We start from the raw sequence: 24,395 nt of genomic DNA, 5'->3' as shown, positions 1-24,395 counted from the left end.
ACTTCTTGTGTGTCCTTGAGTAAATCTGATTAATCTCTCTGCACATCTGTAAAATGGATGCAATGCCCTTTTTTTCACATTCAAAGGAGCTGATACAAGCCTTCTAGTCTTTTGCAAGACAACTGGATAGAAATGGAAAGAAATATGGGCCATTTTGTGTGCAAACACGTGTGCTAATTGAGCATACAGTTGAAAATCATCTACTAAAATGAATTTGATAGAGCAGATCATTAGTTCTGCAGAAGTTTGGATGAAAAAACTGGTTTTAGGAAGCTTATGGGATTTTCTCCCCAGAGTGAAGAGTGTAATGTTTTAATGTTTGAGTATTATTTATTTATTTATTTATTTATTTTTAATGAAAATGAGAAAATTCAAAGTTACTTTGTCATATTTATTTATTTAAGGGGGCAGTATTTCTTCTCAGCTATCCTCAGCGTGTGCTATGAGAAAAGAAATGCCACGGTGACCAAATGCAGGTACTCCGAGGGCTGGGAAGTGATTGAACAAATGAACATCCAGTCCCATCCCACCATGCTTGCTCAGTAGGCAGATATTCAGGATTTGTTTTATTATCAGGGTCATTGTACAGCCCTGTACAGCCCTGTACCTTACCATCCACTTCTGAACTCTGTTGTGGGGAGAGAGCTATTTCCACCTTCCGGTGATTGTCCATCATGCTCACCATCCTTGTCCCATGAGTACTTCACAAATATTGTCAGAGATACTTTCGGGAAAGTATCTACTACCACGTGCATTTTCTGGCTGAGAGCTGGAATTACAAATTTGTCAGAGGTGTTCCCAGATGTGTAGTGTCCTGCTAAAGGCAAGTCTGGCTTGAATTTGAAGAAACTATGTATGTTAAAAAAGCAATATGGCGTGAATGTATTCAACCCTCTGCCCTTTACACAGTATAAGTACAGCAATTCATTATGGGCAAGAGTTTTTAAATGGACTAGCGAACTTCTGTGTCTTGCTTCCAGCTGTTCATAATGTGATACCTTAGAGGGACTAGATTTTCTGTGTGCTGCATGTTCACAGCTGAAACAATTTTTTCTGACAATGGAACTCATTTTGATTAATTCAAGATTAGATTCTGAAAATAATATCCAAAATTAGAAGCTGAATTACTTGGAAGTTGAAAATATATGATTAATATTTCTGAAATAATCATCATGTTCAATTTATATTTTTCCTTCAGATTCATTTCAAATTATTTTTATCAGTTGTTATGTGGTAGAAGACGTTAGTCAAGAATGGGGGCAGCCTAATCTCGTCATGAGATTTAAAAGAAAATGTTTTAAAAAGAATTTTTGAAAATGATAAACCACTTACAAAATTGCAAGTCTTAGAAAAGGTGTTCGCATTTTTGTGATAGTAAATTCCCATTAATTCTGAAAGACTATAATCTGAACCCAACACTTTAAAGCATAAGCATAAGAAATATTGCTGGAGCCAAAAGTTCATACTACAAGTATTTACAGGAGTGGCTGAAAAATGAGATTGAGAAAGTAGTTCAAGTTATGTTCACATTTTTCAGTTTTCATTCATCTCTTATTATGTTTTTGAGCTTTCTCATCAACAGGAGTTGAAGATTTGCTTAAAAAAATACCAATGAGTTACTTGTGTCACCACATATATTCAGGAGCTCGACATTTTAACAGAAGAGTAAGTATCATGAAGTCATGATAAAACCCATGTGTTGGCTAAATTACCTTCACTGTAATGTGTAGCTATCTCTATTTCTAATGTTTTAACCTGGTGCTATACACAGACAGTCCTGTTCCTGCTGACAGTAATTAGACTTCTCGTTGTCTTGTGCAAGAGGAAGAAGGGAATGTTTTAGGCATGTTTTTTATGAAAAAAATCCCAATGAAGAAAATAATTCCCCATGGGTTAGATACTAGCTCAGAAGATTGTGTCTGTACTTTGAAATCACACAGGCTTCTTATGTGATCTTGAACAAACCTGTGAAGGTGACAGCATAACCCTGTACCTGTGCTCCTTCACAGCACCTTTGGTAAGAGTGCAGGAGATGAAGATCGGTGGAGCTGCACCAGTGGACTGCCTGTGGACTGGTGGCTGGGAGTGGTGGCCTGGGGCAGGGTTTGGGAAGAAACCTTTTACTAACCCTTTTGCAGAGTGCATCAGATACCATAGATACAGGGTGCACATGGTTCTGGGTGCAGGTTCACCCATTATCTTCTCTGTCCTCATTTCAGCACTGCAAAACTGAATGGTGCTGGTATCCGCGTTGAGCTACTACCAGCCTCCTTCAGCTCCGACTGTCCCCGTCTTCCAGTCAGCTGCAGATTACACTACCTTGTTTCTTCTATCCTCCACAGCTTCTGTTTCTCTACATTCCCAGGTCTTTAAGACAGTGTCCTAACTCCACTGGGGCTGCTCTGAGACTCTCTGGCACTATAGTTGCCAAAGACTTTTGAAATTATCTTATCTGAGCTCCATGATCACAGTGAAAAAGGTGCCCTCTCCAGCAGTTCCTGTGTCAAGTCCTCACACCGAGAAGCTGAATGTAATTATGCCTGGAGGAGGGAAAGTAAGTCACCGTGATTAAAAAACACCGCGTTATAAAGCATCCACCTGTGTGCATTGTTCTGGTGGATAACTCATTGGAGTGGGTAATTTACCCCGAGCCTAAATGTGTCTGTTTTCAGATATGACACCGTCTGAGGTCTTGTTAGGTAAGAGCTGTGTGGTCCTTCCATGCAGACACTTAGAAATCTCTGCCTGGGCACATCATCCAGATAAAGTAAACAGACTGAAGTCAAACAACTATTTTGCAAGGGTGAGTTCAAGGCACCGTGTTGCTGCATGTGGAGATGAGCTTTCTTGTCATGGAGCAGGGGGTCAGAGGTTGACCTTTTTGTCCAGGGAAAGGGAGGACTAGAGCAAAGGGCTGAAGCTGGGCCAGAAAGGCAGGAAAGATGTATGTCCCAACACAGCTATGTCCCAAGGCAGCTATGCCCTGCCTTCACCTGCAGTAGCAGTGTCAGCAGCCAGCTTGGCACAAGCTGAGCAGACCTGGTGTTTCTTGTGGTTGGCTGCTCTCTTAGCTGGTGACTTCCTGCTCTGCCTATGGTGATAGCCAGCTCTGATCTCGTTGCATGTTTTGAGGACCATTGCAGACTTTTTCTGAACCATTCTCAGCTTTCTAATGTCCTCTGTTTTAACAGGAACACTGCATCCAATGGCAACAGATCTCTCCCTGTTCTCCCTTGTTGTTCTCCCACCTAAATCTCGTTTATGAATTACTTCACCACTTGGGGGTTATGCTTTCCAGACGAAGCCCTGGCAGAAAACCTTCATCTCAATTACACTCATACTCGTGTGCACACTGAGTCACATGCTTACAACATGAGTTGCTCATTGCTTCTGTTTTAAGCCCAGACCTGCAAAGCGTACCACACAAGCCGATCCCTCTGCCTGGCTGGAGCCCCAGAGAGCCAACTTGGGTGCTGTGCCAGTCCTGGGGCTTTTTTTTTTTTTTTTTTTTTTTTCCCTGGGGAGCAGGATCAGAGGTTCAGGACAGCATTTAGAGCTTTACTTATTTTCACAGTCAGCAATTGCCAAGCCAATAATCTGTTTGTTTCTTTATCAAGCAGACTAATAAACGTTGCTGCGTTGCTAAATCTGTCTAAAGGGGAGAAATGGCCTTTAGTCTTATTCAACGTCTTATGATTATATCAGCCTGTCTTAACCCAGCCAAGTATATTTACATGAAATAATGGAATGAGTTTTGCAAAGTTCTTTCCCCCTTTTTTTATTGTAAGTGACTGTCTAGCCAAGTTCATTTCCTCTCCTGTCTGAGCTCCTCTCTGAAATATATTATCCCACTTATTAAAAGCCAATAGCACTGTGCTTTGCTTTTCTTCCACCCTCTCAGAAGAAGGGGCATGCAGGGGATGCTTGGATTAAGTGAGTGGGGCACCCCAGAGCTGGGATTCCTTATGAATGAGCTCACATCCTCTCTCTGTATGATAAGAGGAATGCCGTTTGCATCCCAGAGCTGACTGCATAAACATATACACACTGAACAGCCGAGCATTTAGCCTGAGCATAAACTGCAATTTCCAAACAAAGATCTGACTGACAAGGGATCATCTGCCATCCTTCTGTACAGTCAAACCACAGGGACTGCTCAGTAGCAGTCTGGACAATCCCAGTGAAATCCATCCCTGCTATGAGGGGGAGGGGGAAGAAGGGAGAAGGGGAGGGAAAGATGACAGATCCCTGTTTGCATTCTTCAGAGAGAGCAGCTGCAATTGTCTTACTACAGTATGTCAACATGAAATTATGACAAACCAGGCGGGGATGTAGTAGCAGTTGAAAACAGTAAGGAGGAAGGCAGAGTAGAGGGAAGTTAGGAAGAATGAACTATACCTAAATCTCTGGCAGCCTATGCCATCCTGGTGGAAAATGACTTTGATAGTATAATAGGACTGAAGACTTTAGGTATACCTGGACATGGCTGAAGGACCATATGCAAAGTTTTCAGGTTGGTTTAAATCTGCCTTTAAAATTCTTCTTCTTTGTCTTTTTTATTTTTTAGCAAATTCCATAGGAACCTTTCAAATGTTAATCTGAGAGTACTTGGAAAGGCTAGTCTGTCACCTTTTCCCACCTTTTTCCTGTGCATGGACACAGCTGGGATCACCACAGAACCAGCTGAAAACTCAGCACTCCCACACAGCCTGTGATGCCAGGCTCTGACCTTGGCACAGGTAAGGAAACTTTTCCTGAACTTTTCCTGGCCCCCCTGGATATCTGTATGCAGTCTCTAAGAAGGAACAAAAAAGAAAAGAGATTTCCTACTTTTTTTTTTTTTTTTTTTTTTTTTTTTTTTTGTATTGAAACTGTTATTGTTTGATAGCAAAAGGAGAACTAGCAGGAGAAAGGCTTCAACTTCCTGCTTGCCGCCTCCTTTCTATCTAACAGAAGTCCTTGAAATGGGATGCAATGAATGTTTCCTTTATTAAAAACCGAGCCTTCTCCAGCCCACACAGTTTCACAACACTTGATAGAATGCACATTTTTCCAGTGTCTTTTTTTAACAATGTCCAACAATAAAAAAAAAAAGTCAGTAATGGGGCCGTATTCAGCATTAGTGTAATTGGGAGCAGCTCCCTCTGATCTCAATAGGAGGTGCGCTCACTTTCACCAGAACCAGATTTGCTCACTCATGGACACCTCATGTTTAGGATAGTCACCAATCTCTGCTGAGAGCAGCTTATAAACTTCCCCAGACTTGTGAATCTATTGGTTTAGCACTAGTCTGCAAAATAAAGAAGGGAAAAGGCAGCAAATGCGGGCTTTTAACCTAAAAGCTGGCTTTATTCTCCTCCACCCAGGCTCTGCTACCTCTCTGCCTGCTGCAGCTGGCTGGCACCTCTGAGGAAGCTGCCACGTCACACCTCACTGGAGTCGGGGAGAGCGTGGTGGGTTTGCTCTGGAGGGTGGAGGGTGCATGAAAATATTTTCTGTGGTTTCAGTTTGCATGTCTGCATGGAAAACTCTAGTGAAATGTAATAGGTATGAAACCAGGAGGGTCCACAGAAATATGTGTGGAGAGATTTCAAGGAAACCAGTGCAAAAACCCCAAAACCTTTTCAGAGGAAGGAATATTCCCAATAAACTTTCAAAATCTGTAATATTTTTTTCTATTAAATTCCATGGGAGTTTTCCATAGGGCTGATTCCAACCTCCCCTCTTTCAGGCTCCAAGGCTTACACTTTAATGAGCTGAAAGAGCTTTGCTCTGTGCTCACTTACATTGCATCTGTCATCAGTGGCGTTTCTGTAGCTGCGCTGAGACAGTTCTGTGCTTGCACCACTGTTCTGAGGTAGTGTGAGGTCCCCGCTCATGGAGGAGTATCTGAGTGAAGGAGATGCCTTTCACCTAATTTAGTCTTTAAAACCTTAAGTAATATGACAAATGTATCCTGCAAGAGCATATCCTTCCTGTTGGGTTTGTTTCCGGACACACAGAGCCCCGACGTAACAGTGTGCACCCATTTTGCCATTCCATCCCTGACACCCACAGCCACCTCTTCCTGGGGATTATAGAACTGATGCCACCAGTGCCATGGATAGAGAGGGAACCCCATCCTGACCTGCAGCTTGGTGCCAGGGCTCTTCTGGCCCGAGTAGCCAAGTACAGCTGCTCTGTCTGAGGGGGTTGTGTTGGTGCCCTTGAAATCAAAGCAATACCACATTTACCATTAGCTATCCCTTTCTAAAAGGCTCAATGAATATGATTTCTTTCTTTGAATGTCTTGAATATTGTTCCCATATTGCTCACTCACGGACAAAAACACTGAGATGCCAGGCATTACAAAGCACATGAGACCAAAGGTTAGCATGGAGTCTCCTGACTAGAGATGGGACAGGTCTGCAGGGCTATGAGAGAGTATGGAGCAGGCTCTTGGTGGCACACAGGCACGTGTAGGGCTGGGACTGCCCAGAATTGTTGTGTAGCCCTTCCTGCCTGTTGCACGTGACCTCGTGATGCTAAAGCATTGCATGACATGAGATTTTCCTTCAAGAGAGGGATTTAAGGTGTGATGAGGTGGTGGTGAAGATCAGAACTTGTTTCTCACACATCCTCTCCTTGTGAAATTTTGCTGTGGTTTTCCCACTGGTGGGGAAATTCCCCTACCACTAATATTAGCCTCTCAGCCTTTTTGACAAGTAATAGCAGAAAGCCATTGTTCATGCTCTGTGCCTTTCTGTATGCAATTTTTATTTCTTCCCCAACCAGATAGCTTAATTGTATTTCTTTTTATTCCTCCTTTGTTCATAGTGTCAATTGATGCAGACGTCTCAGGCTGTTTTCTTGTGAATCCAGTGTGAATGTAGATTTATTCTTCCTCATGTAGTCTTAAACTCGAAGGCAGCAGTTCCATGCTGTGTTATGGCTCTTTTGTATTGGTCTCACTGTTTGAAGGGAAGAGTATCGGGGGGGGGGGGGGTTTAGTAAAATATATCTCCCTGGCCTGGATGAGACACAAACACAAATGCTAGGCAGCTCAGCAGAGGGATAGGAAGAGGAGTAAATTCAGGAGGCAGGCAGGGTGAAATGATCATCTCAAAAGCTCATCAAAATGATTATCTCAAGAGATCATCTCAAAACACTCTACTAAGGAGCAGGGTTAGCATTGTCTTCAAAAGTTCAAGACTCCTTAGTTTGACCTACTGTTCTACCTGCTTGGCTGTCACAAACGGTGTTAATACAAAGGTTATTCTATGCATCTCAGCTCCCAAGACTGTTCCTTTATTTTTACTCTGAAGACTAGTCTGATGATTTAATGTAAAAATACACAAGGCAAAAGACAAAATCCACACACCCCAGCCACTCTCCCCCCAGCCTCCACCACCCTGTGTGCCCTATTTCTCAAACTTTCTTCCTCCATCTGATTTCATTCTAGCCTTGGGAATCTCCAGTCTTTGCTGTGTAGGGCCCAGGATCACAAGGGCAAATCATGGTACTTCAGCTGTAAATTCATTCTGCACGTATGGTAAATCGTTCCAGAGAGCGTGCAGGCAGAGAACAACTACACTGTGGATGTGCAGTAGCTTGTTAAGGGCCAGGACAGTTTTCATCTCCAGGTGAGCCTTCCTTAGCAGTGAACAAGATGAAGGGGCAACATGGCCATGAAGACCAGAGACCAGAACAGAAGTCTCAGACAACCTGCGAAGTATGTACTTGAGACAGTCCCATCAAATGGAGTGTACAGACACTCCGGTGTCACCCACACTTGATGTTTTGGAATTGAAGCACAGGTGCACTAAATGATTTGATCAGATACAGAAAGCCTACCAAGGACACAGAGGTTGCAATTGTTTCAGAAGTCTCTGTCCAGTGCTTTACTGTAAGACCAAAATCTTACAGTACCAATGTTTTTCTCAGAACAGTTTTCCCAGGGTCTCATATTTAGTGCTACTAACTTTTACCGTAAAGAAATTGGTTTAAAGGTAATAATTTTTATTCTGAAAGTTTGATGGCAGCAGAGGGGAAGCCCTGCACATATGTAGGTGAAGGGAAGAAATGAGAATGTCTAACCAGAGGATGAGCAGAATAGGTGTTTCATTTGCAATAGTTTCAGTTTTGCTTAATAATGTTAACTCCCTTTGATGTGCATTTCAGTTGCAAGCAATGAGTACATCAGTGCCTTTTACTTTCAGTTTGAATCACAAGAAATTTTAATCTGCTTGCAGTCTAACAAGGCACTTACCCACTTCATACCACAGCCTTGTGAGTAAGCTCCTAATATCAAGTGATACCCAATTATTCTCCTCCTTCCCAAATGGGGGTATGGAATATTATTGTCAAAATCCATGAATATTTCTAATGCTTTATTTTTGATGTTTGTAGAATAGCAGAAGTCACAAAATAAATTTGAAATTGGAGAGGTGCGTGGTGGATCATAATGCATTTAACACATAATAACAAAAGTAGGGTAAATGTGTGGATATTTCTATGAGGCAGTATTGTATTTACAGCAGCGGTTGATAATTTATGAAAAGGAATTTCCCTTCCTTCCCTATTGGTAGATCTGGTGGAATAAAAATGTGATGATAATGTTAACAATAATGATGATAATGTTGATGATGATAATAATAACAAGCGATTTTTTTAATTAGTCTGCTTGTCGCTAAGCTATTGCCTCCTTCTTAGTGTGTTTTAGAAACCTGCAATGAGTAGGACAAGTTACTGGAAAGCTATTGAAAGATTTCAAGGATGCTTTAAACAGGAATTTGGGTTTCTCCCAGAGTTTACAAATCTTTTCCTGTGCTGTACTTTTCACTAAATAAGTCCCACTGGAGCTGTCTGAACAAGCCACACAAGCCAGGCCCATTTATATAAATAAAGCTGTGCAAGGTAGGAGAATACACTTGCAGGTAGGTAGTTCTTTTTCTTGCTCTCTTCTTCAGGATCTTTAATATTACAGACTATCAGATTTGTTTCTTTTTGTTTTGTTTTACCTTTGTGAATTCTGGTGTTGCACCAAAACCTGAAAACTCTGAGCTGTAAGCAGTCAATACTGAATGAGAAAATCTCACGCACTGCTTTCCTTCTGATGGGGCATGCTCTGGGGCTTGACTTGGTTTCTTACAGTACAGTGCTTTAGTGAGTCACTTGGTGTACCACAGGTTGTCCTGACAGCCACAAGTAAGAGGACCCCAGAAGGTTGAAGCGAGTGACCCATGCTGCTTTCTGGTCAGCAGGAGAGCTCAGAGAAAAACCTTGTTTCCTTCATCTCATTATGAAAGGCCAGTATCAAAAAGAAGGGTGGTCACACGGCAGTTCCCAATCTTCATGTGTATGAGTGGAGATGCGAAGATATTTATCTTCCTAATTACCTGTACATCTTTGGAAAAGTTATTTAATGTCCTTGTGACCTAGTTTCAGCATCTGTGAAATGGAAGAGGAATAAATAGTATCCTTTGTGAGACACACTGTCGGTGAATCACTGTTCCAGTTTTCTTTTCCAGACCTCTCGACCAATCTCTCTCTTCTTGCCCATCCAGTTCTAGAGTTTCCTTCAAGACTTGATGTCCCAATCCTAAAACAATAGTGATTTACAACTCTCCTTTTCCCTCTCCATTATATCCAGAACTCTTGCACAAGTAAAACCCCAACTTAGTCAGGTGGTGAAGAGATAAGCCAGTGAAAGTAAGGTCTTATCTGCTAACAGCACTTAAAACAACCGTTCAGTGGCTGATCAGGAGTTTCCACATGAACAGATAGTAGGCATCTTACCTCTGGCTGCCCCTAGATGCTCACAGCACTTTTATGCCACATTTCCACATGGTGAGATCTCTTCTGGTCACCTGGGGCACCTTCCTGTTCCTCTGAGACATCACAGCAGCACAAGGGGATAGTGTAAGCATGAATGGGGAAGGGCTGAAAGGAAAATGTTAACTGTACTTGTGCAGGATGGAGAAGATGAGTTTCTGATCAAGGCTACTTTTTAATTCTTTCAAAGTTCCAAAAACCTTAATCAGCAGCAACAACAAAATCTGCACTGTTTCCAATTTCTATAGTCTCTGTGATAACCTGATTATTTTATTTTTCTCACTTACAGCTGCTTCTCTGCACCTTCTCTAGAGGAAGCACTGTCACTTGTGTTTTTCTGGACCAGGATTCTGATGCTTTGTGCCTCCATTTGATCCATACTGAAGAAAATTTACCTAACATGCTGAGGTGGGTCTATCACCTTTGAGAAAAGCAGAAGTGGGTCCTCCTGGTCTTCTTCTTTCCTTCATTCTTCCTAGGAGTCTGTGGCATTGCTTTTAAAAAGAGTAATATGAGTGAAAAAATGTATGTGGAAAGAATGTGCTTCAAAAAGAGAAAAGCAGAAGAGCTTCTCATTTTTCCTGAATAAATGGCAAAAATACCTTGTTTCTTCAAAAGGACACCATTCCAACCAGAAAATCTCACAATCTTTGTGTACTCTGTAGTACAAACACCAAGACATTTGGGAGAAAGTATTTATTTTTATTTATTTTTTTTTTTCCTAGTTCAATAATGCTACATGATGGAGTTAACTTCATTGAGTTTTGCATGGCCTTCTTTCTAATCATCAGCCCTTTGAGAAATGTGGAGGAGGGGCCCGTCCCTTCTCAGCAGTTATGGGAAATGAAGACCGATTAAATCATAGGCTTTGCCCTGTCAGTAAAAATGTAAAAATGTCAAACATGAAAAAAAGTATTTCCATATTGGGTGATGTGTTTTTTTTTTTTTTTTCTCAGCTACAATTGCTCTAGCAGTATAAGAACATAGCACAAGGTTTAGATTAGTCAAGCACATTTTTGCACTATGTATATAATAACAAAAAAAACAGACCTGCCAACCCACCCCCAGGTCTTGAATTTTTGGTAGATTTTCTAGTAAAGTTCCCTTTAGTGTCCTTAGGGAAGTCTTCAAGGGTGGACCAATGAAGACATGCCTCTTGTTGCATTTGCATTTGTACATCTTGAGCTTCATTGCAGTACCCTCTGTCTGAACTTCATTCTATCAGTGTTCCACTCAGTGTAAGGACAGCCCCTATTACCCCTTCCCTGGAGCAGCTCAGCTCCTCTCTGTCATGGCAGCTTTTCTTGTTGGTGGAACACCGCATTAGCAACCTGATCCCACCACCCTCCCTGCCACACAGCCTAAGGAGCCATGCTTCTAGCTGCAGAGGGGACTGATTCTGATCCCCTTAATGCATTACTCATCGACTTTGTTGGTCTCAAATGTCTGAGTAAGACCCTGAACATGGCATGACAATGTCTCTCTCCTATATTTATCCTCCAAAAAACTAGAAGTCAGCTCTTAAATAAATGTTGAGAGAAGCCTGTAGGGCAGTGGAAAACATGGATGATGCACCTCCTGGATGATGCACCTACAGAGTCAGCCCAACCTATAACAGGCTTTTGAGGTTGGTAGTAGAAATTTACCTCTGGAGGGAGTGGTTTCATTGCATTGGCCATAGAAGGTAGATAAAAACCCATTTTGGATGCATTACTTAGATTTTAGCTGGCTAAAGACAGGAGAGACGAATCTTGCACATATAAAATATATAATATAAAACACATACATCATGTAACACATAATATGTAATATATTACATAATATATGATGTAATATATAATATGTATTATACATTATATAATATATAATGTGTATGTGTATAATTAATAATATACCATGTATAATGTGTAATATATAATATATCAAATAGGAAATATGAAAGAATTGGAAAATAGGAAATAGAAAGTAGAAAATATACTTATGCAACTTTATAAGCACAAGGATGGCAGATTCTGGAGTGGAAGGAGGGGTGAGAGTGTGCTGGGTTGAAGAGGTTTTGACCAGCTAGAAGAGCATTTTCCATATGTCAGACCAGAGGCTGCCAGCTTTGCTAATGCTGAATGATACCTTTCCCCATGATTAGTCCCATTGATTTTATCGTCTCTGCTCACAGAGAGCTAGACCATACCATGATGCTTCAGCCCCAGGAAAGAAGCCACACGCTGCTCAGCTACCGCTGGGACAGACCTGTCTCCTTGCTGCTTTGGGAAGGGAGCAAACCATGACGGGTCTGTAGCTGGCACAGCACATGCTTCCTGCTGCCAGATGCCTTGGGAAAGGAAATGAGGGATCCATCGAGTTCTCCTTCTTCCCACTTGGGCTAAGGAAAGGGCATAGGCGGCAGAGGCTATTATTCTTCTGTGTGTGAGAAGCAAGACACAGGACACGCAATGGCCCCTTACTTCTTGCATTGGCATGCTGGCCATGATCTGGCCCAAAGTGAGGTGCTACTCTGCATGAAAAAGGGGCAGAGCCTGGCTCTCAGTGACCAGAAGGCTTTACATGGCCCAGAGCATGAGGTCAGTACAAGCTCCTTGAAGAAAGGTGTAGCAACAATGCATCCTGTGCGTTTACTGGTGAACACAAAAGCCATTGGAGGGAGGGGAGGGGGGGGAGAGAGAGCGGGGCGGGGGGAAGGGGGGTGTAGAGAAGCCGAAAAGGAAAAGAAAAAGGCGTGTGTTTATTCTCAGGACAGAAAGAGTGTATGTGCCATCGAGCACCCACTGAAAGGCAAAGAATTGGTTTGTCACAATGCACCATTCGCTGGGGGTTTCAGATCTACTATGATATTATGGCTGACGGCTCAGAGACCTTTTCTTGACTACCAACGTAATTGGTATGGCTGGATGCTTTTGACTGAGTTTTAGGAGCTCCTGGTAATTCTGCTGAATGATTTTGCACGACCTTGTGCAGGCAAAGTCCCCATATAACTCACTGACCTGCCCCTCTGGCTTGCTTGTCATGCAATTTACAATAACTAGCACTGTCCTTGTAACTCTAAGGTAAGAAGTGAAAACCCTTTCTTTTTCCCCTAATTGTTCTACTGGTTTTACAGTTACCAAGCTGTAAAGCACCTCATCACTCTTGTTAATTCTTTCTTCCTTTTGAGCTGCCAGTTAGTAATCAATTATTACCCTTGTCATTCATGCTGCAGCACAGCAGCTGGTCACAAGAAGCCTCTGTTTCATTGGGCTGGAGCCAATCAAGTCCCTCCAGCTGTCCCTTGCTGCTCTGAATCATAATGTACAGTACTTGTTGCTTTACAAGTTCCTTTACCAGACTGTTTTTTTTTTTTTTTTTTAAAAAGAAAAATAAAACTAAATAAAGTTTTAGCTCCCAGTTCTACCCTCACAGTACATCTGGCTGCTAGATGTTGAAGTAAACTCCCTAATGCTGCATTTTTATGAGGGGTGGGGGGAATACTCTATGTTAACACAACAGATATTTTTGTCATATTTTCCATTTTATGAGGTGACTGCATTGATATAAAGACTGCTGACAGATCAAAGGTTTCACTGGTAAAATGATATGAAAGGCAGAGACATTAGCATCCATCAAGATCCTGTTAGGATTTGCAGAACAGGGGTTCTGGGCCTCCCAAGTAAAACCTAGCAGGAAGGTCTGCGAGCCTGCATAGCAAATGAAAAGAAAACAAGAGAGGGCACACAGAATATTGGAGGAGGTAGTGACCCACAAAATGGTAGCAATTCGAGCTGCAAGGCACTCTGATTGAATTGCAGCGGAGGCAAACACTCTCAGGCTTGCTGTTCTTGTTATGGAGCAATACACAGTTCAGCATCGTGCTCTGAGCCATCAGCTAGCCTTTCAGATGACTTTAATTCAGAGGGGGAAACAACGGTATCATCACTTTCCTGGTGATCTTTGTTCCCAGTTCCCACTGATTGACTAAAGGCTGCTGAGATAAGAAATCTTGCAAAAATACCAAGCCAACATGTCAAATATCAAGGGAGAAGTTGCTGGGTTTGGAGAATCGATACTATCATCCTGTAGCATACGTTCCTCTCTGTCTAATTTAATCAAAAGGAAGAAACAGATTTCACAACTCCGCTACTGATGTGGGTATTTTCATTGGCTTCAGTGGAGCAAGTCACAGGAATAGAAGTTTGGGAAACATCTTTTCCAGCAACTTCTTTTGCTCTCTGATGTGCCCCAAGCAATCAATTTCATGGGAGTATTAAGTGACAAATTAAAGCATGGTCTAACCCCCACCAATTACATCCTGTTGCTACAAGAATTTTGCCCCTCTTGCACCCCTTCCCCCCCCCCCCCATTATTTAGGAATCCAGTTAATGTTAACTATACAACAGCCATCAATGATGTTATCTAAAAGTGTCTAGTTTTTATTGCCATTGCAGCTCATACTAGTAGAATCATCTCTGCTAAACTGAACACAAAAAAACTTTTACAAGAGCACTGCACACATCATACAGTGCATATTTGCTATGGTGCTGGTAATAGCCAAAGAGGGCATTATTAACTATAGCTGTTGACAAGTCAAAAGAGATGAAATGCAGTCACACATGTTGCATGTGAGAAGACCTACTGCTTTCATTTGTCAGTTGTTTGGGCCCAAGTGCATGGATGGTGATGGTGCCCCAGTGTCATTTTTACTGATGTTCAAGTCTCAGAAGAGCTAAAATCATGTGATACAGTGCTGTGCAGAAGAATCCCACAACTTAAGTCAGCATGGGTGTCAGGCCTAGTACAGACAATATACCTTACCCTCCTCTTCAGTTTTATCGGCTCTGCTCAGAGGACTGGATTTCTTTGATATGAAGGTTGTGTGAGCCTGGGCTGAGCACTGCACTGTGGAAGGTAGATTGCTTTGGATATCCTGACTGCCTTGCAGGCTGGTTTGATTATCTCCATATGGCCTAGTATAGTGCTGTGTAGATGGCCCTTTTAAAAGGCAGTGTGTTTTGTCATTGTGCACTTCAGGGATGGAATTAATTTTTGGTAAAGGGCCAGCACCAGGGTATGCTCTGCTGATGTCTTCCTTGTCTGTGATCTGTACTTTGCTTGGGCATGGAGGTCTGCTGATGTGTGGTGCTGTGTAGCTGGCTTGAAGCTGTGAGGCCTACTGACTTTCAAGGAAAAGAGGAACTCAAGTGGAGTAAGTAGTCCCCTTCAAACAGCAAAGTTTTCAAAGGAAGGACAATTTCTGATGTATAAAATGATCTCATGAAGAGGTCCCGAAAGACCTGGTAGAAAAGGGAGATTTGCAGAACTGTCACATAAACTCTTCACAAAGAGCTAAATTCCCCCCAAATGAGTGTCCTTTTCCATGCAAATGGTTGAGAGTCTGGTGCCATTGAAATCCTCTAGGCATAGAACTGATACAGATTTTCACTGACAATTGATTCCAAGGGTCTTCTAAGATTCCTGGCCTCCCAAAATCTTCTCTGAGGATGTGCTAATAGAATTAGTCTTCAAAATCTGTGAGAAATACAATGTGATGAGAGAAAGTGTGAGAGCTGCGTGGTTCTGACTTTCCATATTGTCTTAGAAGAACTACTGATAGGACTCCTTGATATCCATCACTGGAGACATGCCAAATTGGCACTATGTATTTGATTTCTGTCTTACCTGTCAAACAACAACAACAAAAAAGTAGTGAAACAGAGCAATTGCAAAAATATATTTTGGAGTTACACACACATTGAAAGATAAAATGTAAGTATTTACTTCTGGTTTTGATGTCTTGAAATTACAAAAACAAAACTACTTTTAAAGGAAAAAAAATAGCTGTTGTTCCAGTACAGAAGAGGTTTGATCTTATTAAAACATTTCTTTTAATTCTGTGTGGGATTTGGCATGGCAACATTCAAAACTGGCAAGTTTCAGTGGAAAGTTTAAATTTTGATGAAATGACACCTTTTGAGATAAAAATATGCTGCTGGAAATTTTTTTGCTAGCTCTGCTCAGAAACTAGCTCTTTGCTTCTGGCTTTTCTACAGACATCTTGAAAATTTGTAGGAAGACACAAATTTTCCCTATGGTAAAAGGTAAAAATGTGGTAAAATATGGTAAAGGCAAAAATGTTATCATAGGAGGTCCATCACCTCACATCATATTTAGCATTCTTCTATTGCTGTGTGCTTGTGCACATATGCATTTGTTTAATGGCTAGTTTAACTGATCAGTCATGTGAATTTCATCTTTCTATGAAGTCTAAACTTTTTGTAATGCAATGTAAAAAGTATTACGTAATCATAATATAATATAATGTAGTATGATATAATATAACATGAGCTAGCTGTGTAGGCTCCTCCAATGGAGAGAAACATGGGATTCTTGAGAATTTTAGTGTTCTGTCTTATATTTCCTTGTTCTGAATTAAAAGTTATCTCCATCATTCAGCTCATCTGAAACTATACATCTCTGGTTGTAGTTTGACACTGCAATGAACCTTGCTTTAAAAACTTGCAATAACAGATCAGAAACGCTACATCCACAGAACACCAAGATAAGCATTGTGTCATCTCACCTTGTCAGTTCAAATACATTAGAAATTGTTAAGAGCTTGTTCTTGTACAAGCAGGGTCTATGCCAGATCAGGTACTGTGTGTTGCTGCTCTCTAGCTTTATGCTATACCACAGATGTGTGATGAAACTGGGCTCAGGCTTGCCTTTAGATCAAGACTAAAGGCCAGAAGCTTCTTAAAGTAGTGATCACACCAGGAATGGCAATAACAAAACTGACAGTAGATTTTACTATTTTTGGAATTAACTCTGCAATTATAAATGCATAGTTCGACTTTTACTCTTTGTGTGAAACTTTGCTAGTACCAGGCATATATCACAGGTATAACTACCTCAAGAGAGAGTAAGTTTGTGAAACACTTCTGAAAACACATTTCCACATGCAGACCACATGCAGAGTTTTCTTCTTTTCAGTGTGTTTCATATAGCAATGCTTTCTGATTTCTTCAACTAATATCCACACCTTTGTTTTTTTCTAAATCTCAAGTTCCAGTAATTTTGATCTCCCTTCTCTTCCCCCAGAATTTGAAATTTGAGGTTAATAGCTTTCTGAATATCCCACCAAAATAAAAGTTTAAACTTAATAAAAATGCAAAACAAACTGCAGCATACATGTAGATCAACATCCAGATGTGAGGTACTGGACGAAATGCTCCTTGTCTTCATTGGACTTCATACTGTGGAAGTCTGAGTGCTGAAGGGTGATCATGGGAAAAGTGCTACTGGTTTTTCTCATCATAATAAGCTAGTGTTTTCAATATAGTCTGGTCGCTCATTTACTTTATAGCTACAGTTTTCTATTCAGTTTGATCAGCCACTTGGAATTCCCAAGTGTCAGCTGCACAGTTTAAAAACTACTTTCCAAAGGATAATTATGCAGACCTATTTTTAGAATCTTAAGTACCTGCTTTTAGAAGCAGAAGTGTGGATTTAGGCACCCATCTTAAAAATGTAGCTCACAGCAGAGCACTATCATCCAGACTCCAAACCTGGACACTAAACTAGAAGTCTGACAGCGTGCGTTTGTCATGAGTCAGTGTCTGTCCATGGCTTGCTTATTGCCAAAGAGGCAAGTGTTTACACCCCTCCATAAAAAAATGCCTCCCTGAGAACTAACACAAGGTAACACTAACCCTCCAAGTGATGTTGGTGATTCTGTATGAAACCTACTCTTTGCCTTCAATTTTCAGTCTTGCTTTGTGGTGTAGCCACCCAAGTTTGTCTTGCTTAGTAGACAAACAGTTGGGAAATTATATTAGTATTAATTAGAAATCCTTTGGGTTTACCAGATCCTCATGCATTAGTTGGGAAATCTAGAAGCCACAGAGTGAAACCCATTGAAGAAAACTTATATCTGGGATTTGATTAAGAGTTTTGAATCATTTTGTGATTCTTAGAAGAAAACAAGATGCCAATTTCAGGACATACCTGGCCTCGGTTCATAACCTTCATGTTGTTCTCTAGGGTTTTCCAAGAGTGACCCATTTTCACTGGGCACTGTCTTCAGAGTGAGTTTTCATTGAGACTTTTCTCAACTGTAGAAATCTATAGAAATCTATAGGACATTCATCCAGAGCCATATCATGTCTTTAAGGCTATCTTTAACAATTAAGTTTTAGGTGTGTCCCTGGAGACAAATGAATCTCCCTGAAGCTAGCTACAGCTTTTCAGTACCTTAATTGATTCACATGTGAATCTTTTCCCAATATTCACCCATTCCGCTAAGACTGCTTTTACCAACTCTGTGGTCACTTGGCAAAAAAAGCGGAATGTATCCTCCTCCCTCTTCATGGGCTTCTATCATCTCACAGTCTTTATCGCGTGCCTTCCTTTGAAAATTATTTGGAGCTTGCATAGTTTTCTTGCTGTTTACATTTTCAGGACTATTATAATAATTCATAATTCTTCTATGGTGAGTTGTGTTCAATATCCATAACATTCTTTCCAGAGAGATAAAGCATGTCCTATTGATTTTATACATGGTATACTTGGTTGTTGTTTTCAGTTTTTTAACTGCTTTTGCTCCTTAATCTTCCCTCCCTTTGGGTTTATCATTATACATGTCTCCTGCCATCATGGCAGGTACAACTAATCACTAAAAGGCAAGAAAGTGCATGCTTCTTTCAGATGCATTTTCTGAGGTTTATAGAGGAAGCCTTGATTTATCAGTCCTAGGAGCATTCTTAACAATAATGTTCCATTTAAAGGCATCCTCATCATTTAAGTGGTCACACTACTGGGCTCTCTGTGTCTGTTTATCATCTGTAAGATCTTTGAGGCAGGGACAGGTTCATGCCATGGTTAGCATGAAGGTTCACAGCCTTTCTTGTAACATATCTTTAAATTATTCTGTTCTGGTACCCAACAGGTCAGGCAGGTCAGTGAGTGATCTTGATACAGCTGCTGCTTTGAGTGGGACGCTTCCTTTGTTCTTCCAGACCATAAGCCCTCTCCAGATATTTGTACATGTTGGCTACATTGTTCTTAGATGAAAGATTTTGGGCTTCATAGATTTATGCTATGGCTAAGAGAATTTTATTTCATGCACAGTAGTTTCTGGTGCAAGATGTGAGAGCCTCCATGTGAGAGTCTTGAAGCAGGTGAAACGTAAGAACAAATGAATTTTTTCCTTCCTTCCAGAATGGAAATCTTTCTGTCTCTCTCCAAACATCTCTTGATATTTTAGCCTAATAGATCAAATTATTAATAATAACCCATCAGAGATTTTAATCTGAAAATCAAACATATACTCATTAGACCTCAGTAGAAAAATTCTCTGCTAGAATCCTTATTTCCCTTGGAGGGCATTTATCTCAACTAGAAAACACGTACAAGTCTTGTTCTCCAAACCATAACTGACACTCAGGTGACAGCTATAACTAGAAGATTTTTAATTTGTTTAATTCTTTTGCATCTTGTATTTTTTCAATATGATGCCAACTGAAGATGTGGTCAAACCATCAATGCAACAGGAGTTCTATTTCTGCGCTGGCAGAAGCCTGGTGGGATTCTTGCCACTGTGGCAGATTTCTGATTCCCTCTTGGAAGAGTTTGCAAAGTGCACAAATTCTCACACTGCTTTGTTATTTCAAGTCTGATGTTGCCTTGGTGGGTTTTTTGCTATGGCATCCCCTAATTCAAACACTGTAAAACCAGATGTTTCCTTTTATGTTGCTACCGATCACAGGAAAAGAGAGAGAGAAAAAAAAAAAAACACAAACACAATGTGCAAAAAAATTTGGCAAGTGACAGCATGAGTGCAGAATTTTGCAATGCTGAGCCAGTGAGCCTCATATTAAACCAGTTCCAAAACAGGATGTTGCAGTGCATGTCTAATATCCCTTTTCTACCACACCCCAGAACAATTTCTTTAGCTATCTGAGCTATGAATTGCATTAAAAAGCAGCAATCAAATTGTGGAGAGAAAGATTGTATCCACTTCAACAAGCAGCAGGCATATGTTTCATTCATTTCCTTGTATGAGATGGACAGAAAGGTGTTCCACTTTGAACAGGCTGTGCAGCAAAGGCCCCCTACCCCCACCACTCCCCTGACAGTTGTGTCACTGCAGTGACAGAAGCAATCATACTGTTTGTAAGTCATACCTAAAACTAGCAGACTCATATAGCGGATTTAGGCTCTGTTAATTGCTGGCCCTATCATCTAAATAGAGCCAGGATAAAAATCAGATCTTAATCTTGTCAGTCAGATGGCAATTGATGCCATCCTTGATGAGGGGCGTTTGCTCTTCATGAGGGAATATACCATAGCTCGTTCTGCAACAAACTCAAACAGTCTCAATTTCTGGATATAGTTATCAGCAAAGTTTTGAGGGGTTTATTAACATTGTCTCTTGATCTGTGGGATGCCACAATTTATGTAGCTTGGGGAAAAGCACTTAAAAAAAAACACCATAGTTTGCACTTTTTCTAACAACAGGCTGCTATTTATTATTGGCAGGAACAGAGCACAGGCTTTAGAATTTAAGCAAAAAAGACCTTTGGCAATGAGGAAATGAGCCTAGACATTTTTCATGAATGGGGCAGAGCTGCTTAACTCTGACTGGCTTGTTTTCTTTTCTTCCTATTCACATCACTCAAGTCCCACCTTCCTGCCTTAAAAGGCATCTCGTTCCCTGGCAGCAAGACAAGTATCTGTTTGATGTCAGCACCCTTTTATTTGCTTAAAAGCATCTTTTTTTCAAGCCAGTAAATTGAAAATGACTACCGCGTCGAGAACTAGCCAATTTCCAGCACTCTCTGCAGAACCGGTCTGCTTTCACGTTTGAGAGATATCATTAATTTTCTAATGAATAATGAGATCAGAGAGCTTGCATGCTGTATTATGTGTAGGAAAATGCTTATGTAAATCAGTATGGCTGTGGTAGCTTCCCAGGGGAACTTTAAAGCTTATCATATCATTAAATCTGATAACAATTCATTTTTTTTTAAAGTAATGCAAGAAAAAATAAAGGTCTATTCACCACCTATTTGTAATAATATGTTTATAATATGAAAGAAAAGAAGGCTACTAGATCATATATGAGAAAATGCTACCACAAATTCCTTAGGCTTTGCACGCTGCACCCTGTATCGAGGGAAAAATCAGCCCATATATTTACATAGTTTAACCTTGTGAAATACATTGAATGCAATGAAAACATTGTCATAGCCCAATGCTAGCATTTGATATGGGTTTCACTTTTCTAGGCTTCCTGCAGCAGATACCAAAGCTCTTCTATCATATCAATTCCAGAGACCTTAGGGATACCTTTCTCTTATTCTCCTTCTTCCTCTTCTTCCTTTCCATATTAAATGATGATCCTGATGAAATTTAAGGAAAATGTCCAGCTTCCTTTTAACATGATTTTAGCCTCTTAGTGACAGAGATGCTTTTGATTTATATCCAAGCTGAAAATATTAGAACAACTTTTTTTTTTTTCCTTTTTTTTTTTTTTCTTCCAGAGGAACCGAGATCATCTCCATGGATTTTAGTCCTCATGTTTACCACGTAGAAAACTTCTAATTAATCTTCCTGTTTCCTTCCTCCTCTGCTTGTGCTGAGCAAAAACAGCATTTATTTTGCCGGTATAATTAACTCTGCAAGTTGCAGTATATATTTTGTAGTTCTTTCTCCTCTCAATCTTACAGCATTTTGCAAAAATGAGTTTTTGCTTCATAGGCATGCAAAAATGGATTTAAAAGGAAGTACTCTCCATTAACCCAACCTGATGAGACACATCCTCTTGGTTCACATGCTGGAAGATTACAGCGATGTCCACCATTCACCCATGAGAAGTACCAGGTGAGCAGCACTGAGTGTCAGGGAAGCACATGTATATATGTGTGCGCTGACAGAAGATTCCTCTTTTAACATTAGACTGTGCCCCCTTCCATATTAAATATTAAGTACGTTTTTGCACATCTGTCAGAAAGTAGAGAAGAATGCATCTGTTCCTTAGGGATGATGAACTGAAATTGGTCCTGATTCAGGAAAAAAAAAAAAAAAAAAAGAAAGAAAGAAAGAAGAAGAAGAAGAAAAAAAAAACAACACAAAAAACACCAGAAAAACCACATCTATTCAGTACAGCACTTAAACTGAGACATAAGTGCCAGCCTGAATAGGGACAGAGTTAAGCCTCTGTTTAAATGCTTTCCTGAACAGGGGTCATTAGCACTAGCTCTCTCACTGAACAATGGATTATTACTAATGGAAGCAGCTAGCATTCAGATAGGCATCCAAACTTTTCGGCGCTTTCTTTAACTTAACTATTTTTGCTGCTACTTGCAGGCCAGTTGGCTGCTGCACACTTACAGATCTGAAGACGAGAAGGCTCCCAGCAACCTGCCAAGAGTGCCATTCAACTCTGAAGTGCTGGTTTGGAGGGCAATGGCATGAGGTGGTGAATTGAAAGCGGTGTGAGGCAGGTGCAGACTCCCTTTGAACTCAAGAAGTAAAGAACACCTTTTTCTATCAAAAACTTGGTCAACTCATTATCAAGTCCCAATACCAAGAAAAATTACCAAACAACACAAATAAATATATTGGCAGATTTCAGAATTCTGTTTTTTTTTTTTTTCTTTTTAGTCTTATCAGAAAACTGCATTGGTTTTATTCTGCAATTAGCAAAAATATTTGAATGTCACTTGTCAAACTGTGAATAAAATGGATTTATCTATAAAAATATCCAGTTTTACTATAAAAAAATCCAGTTTTACAAAGCATGCGGATTCACTCAAAGCTCTTTTCAAATACTTTTGCCCTCCTCAGTATATAATTTCAGACGTATCCTTCATACACAGATCATCCACAGATCTTTTAGTGAAGTAATTTTCAGCTGTATTTGCTATCTGAACTCTTTTGCTTTTTTTTTTTTTTTGCAATTTTTTATCTCATATAATGGAGGAGCAGAAGCAAAATTGATTACCAACTGTACATATTGAATATGTGCTCATTTAGCTCTGCATACAGCAAGGTTATTTCCTCCAGAAGTCCTGGCATAGCTCATGAACCTCTGTGTATTGCACACAAGTTTTATTATTTGATCAAAACCTATCTGTCCTGGGAGACTGTGAACTTCAAGAAGGAAGGAGATGACAGTCAGGACAGTGCCAGGCAGGCGCATAAAATCCTCAGGTACAGCTCTGCATCCAATACAGAGAATGATGGGACATGGCGATGTATTAAAAAATGTGCATAGGTCATAGGTGAGTTGCATAGGTCACTTTGGTCAGTCTGGAGCCATGTTACTGAGCTGTGACAAGATTAGAATTGAAATGTAGTGAGGCAGCATCACCTCTGCACCTAACAGTGCTCCTCCAATCGTTTTTTGTTTGCGTCTTGTCCGGAAGGAACAGGACAAATTATGCAGTTGGTCTTTTTTTTTCCTGAAATGGCTCTTTTTGGAATAGATTTCTGGGCATGTGAAGAGGACTAATGTGTTTGCAGAATGGATTTACCAAAGGTGAATTGTGTTCAATCTAACAGAAAACCTTCTATCATAAAATGTCTAGGTTGTGGGTGAGAGAAAACCAGTGTATGTCATCGACCTCAGCTTTAGCAAGGCTTTGAACACTGTCTCCCAACGTATTCTACAGTATCCAAGTTAGGATGTTATGATCTGGATGGGTAAAAAGCTGACTGAATGATAGAGCTCTCAGGGTAGTGTTTAATGGGTGTTGCTCTACATGAAGGTGAAAGCAGACTCCATGGGTATCTACATCCATAGGTCCAGTCTGTTTAATGACTTTATCAATGTCAATGGAAGGGTGGTGGAGTGTTTAAAAGTTTTCAGATGGCATCAGACTGGGGGTTCAGTATTTAAGCTGTTGGTAAGGGTGGCCATTCAGAGAGACTAAGGCAGGCTGTGGAATACACCAAGGTTTACAAAATGCAAAAAGGACAAATGCAAAATCTTGCACCTGGGAATGAATAACCTCTGGCAACAGTAAAGAATAGGAACTGGCTGGCCAGGGAGTAGCTCTGATAAAAATGACCTGCATATCTTGGTGAGCGGCAAGCTGAACATGAGCCAGCAGTATACCCCGGCAACAAAATAGGCCCACTATCCTGGGCAGTATTAGCAGAATTACTAGTAGATTGAGGGAAGTGATTATTTTCCTCTAGTCAATACTTGTTAGACCGCGTTAAGTGTGCAGCACTCAGAATTGGACCTCCAGTACAACTAAGACATTGACAAAGTGGAGAGTTCAGCAGGCTGACACCAAACTGATTGGGAGGGTGGAACATGTATTCTGTGTGGAGATGCAGAGGGGATGGGGATTGTTCAGCCTAGAGAAGAGAAGGCTTTGGTTATTGAGAAGATGTATCCAGGTTCTTTACACTGGTGCATGGCAGGAGAAAAAAGAGACAATTAAGATAAATTGAAACAAGAGAGGCTCTCAGATATAAAGAAAAGGTTTTTCACAATGAGGTCAATCAAAAGTTGGAAAGGTTTCCCAAAGAAGGCTGTGCAATTTCAATCAACCTGTGGAGTTTTTTCAAGACCCTGACAGGGA

General features: G+C 40.7%; 1 long non-coding RNA gene across 3 annotated transcripts; it reads left to right on the top strand.

Moving 5' to 3' along the window:
- The first annotated feature begins 340 nt into the window (after positions 1-340).
- On the top strand, positions 341-22,437 carry LOC140003224 (uncharacterized). Of its 3 annotated transcripts, XR_011811483.1 has the most exons (7): positions 341-1,665; positions 2,366-2,554; positions 4,568-4,739; positions 5,367-5,453; positions 10,103-10,221; positions 21,559-21,681; positions 22,168-22,437. It is a non-coding gene; the product is annotated as an uncharacterized lncRNA (long non-coding RNA). The 3 variants fall into 3 exon arrangements; XR_011811482.1 differs by lacking the exons at positions 341-1,665; positions 2,366-2,554 and adding an exon at positions 4,239-4,470; XR_011811481.1 differs by lacking the exons at positions 341-1,665; positions 2,366-2,554; positions 4,568-4,739 and adding an exon at positions 4,239-4,513.
- Positions 22,438-24,395: the final 1,958 nt, after the last annotated feature.

This window comes from Anas platyrhynchos, chromosome 1, assembly GCF_047663525.1.
Source record: "Anas platyrhynchos isolate ZD024472 breed Pekin duck chromosome 1, IASCAAS_PekinDuck_T2T, whole genome shotgun sequence".
NCBI lineage: Eukaryota > Metazoa > Chordata > Aves > Anseriformes > Anatidae > Anas > Anas platyrhynchos.
This window is presented reverse-complemented; position numbering and strand designations above follow the sequence as displayed.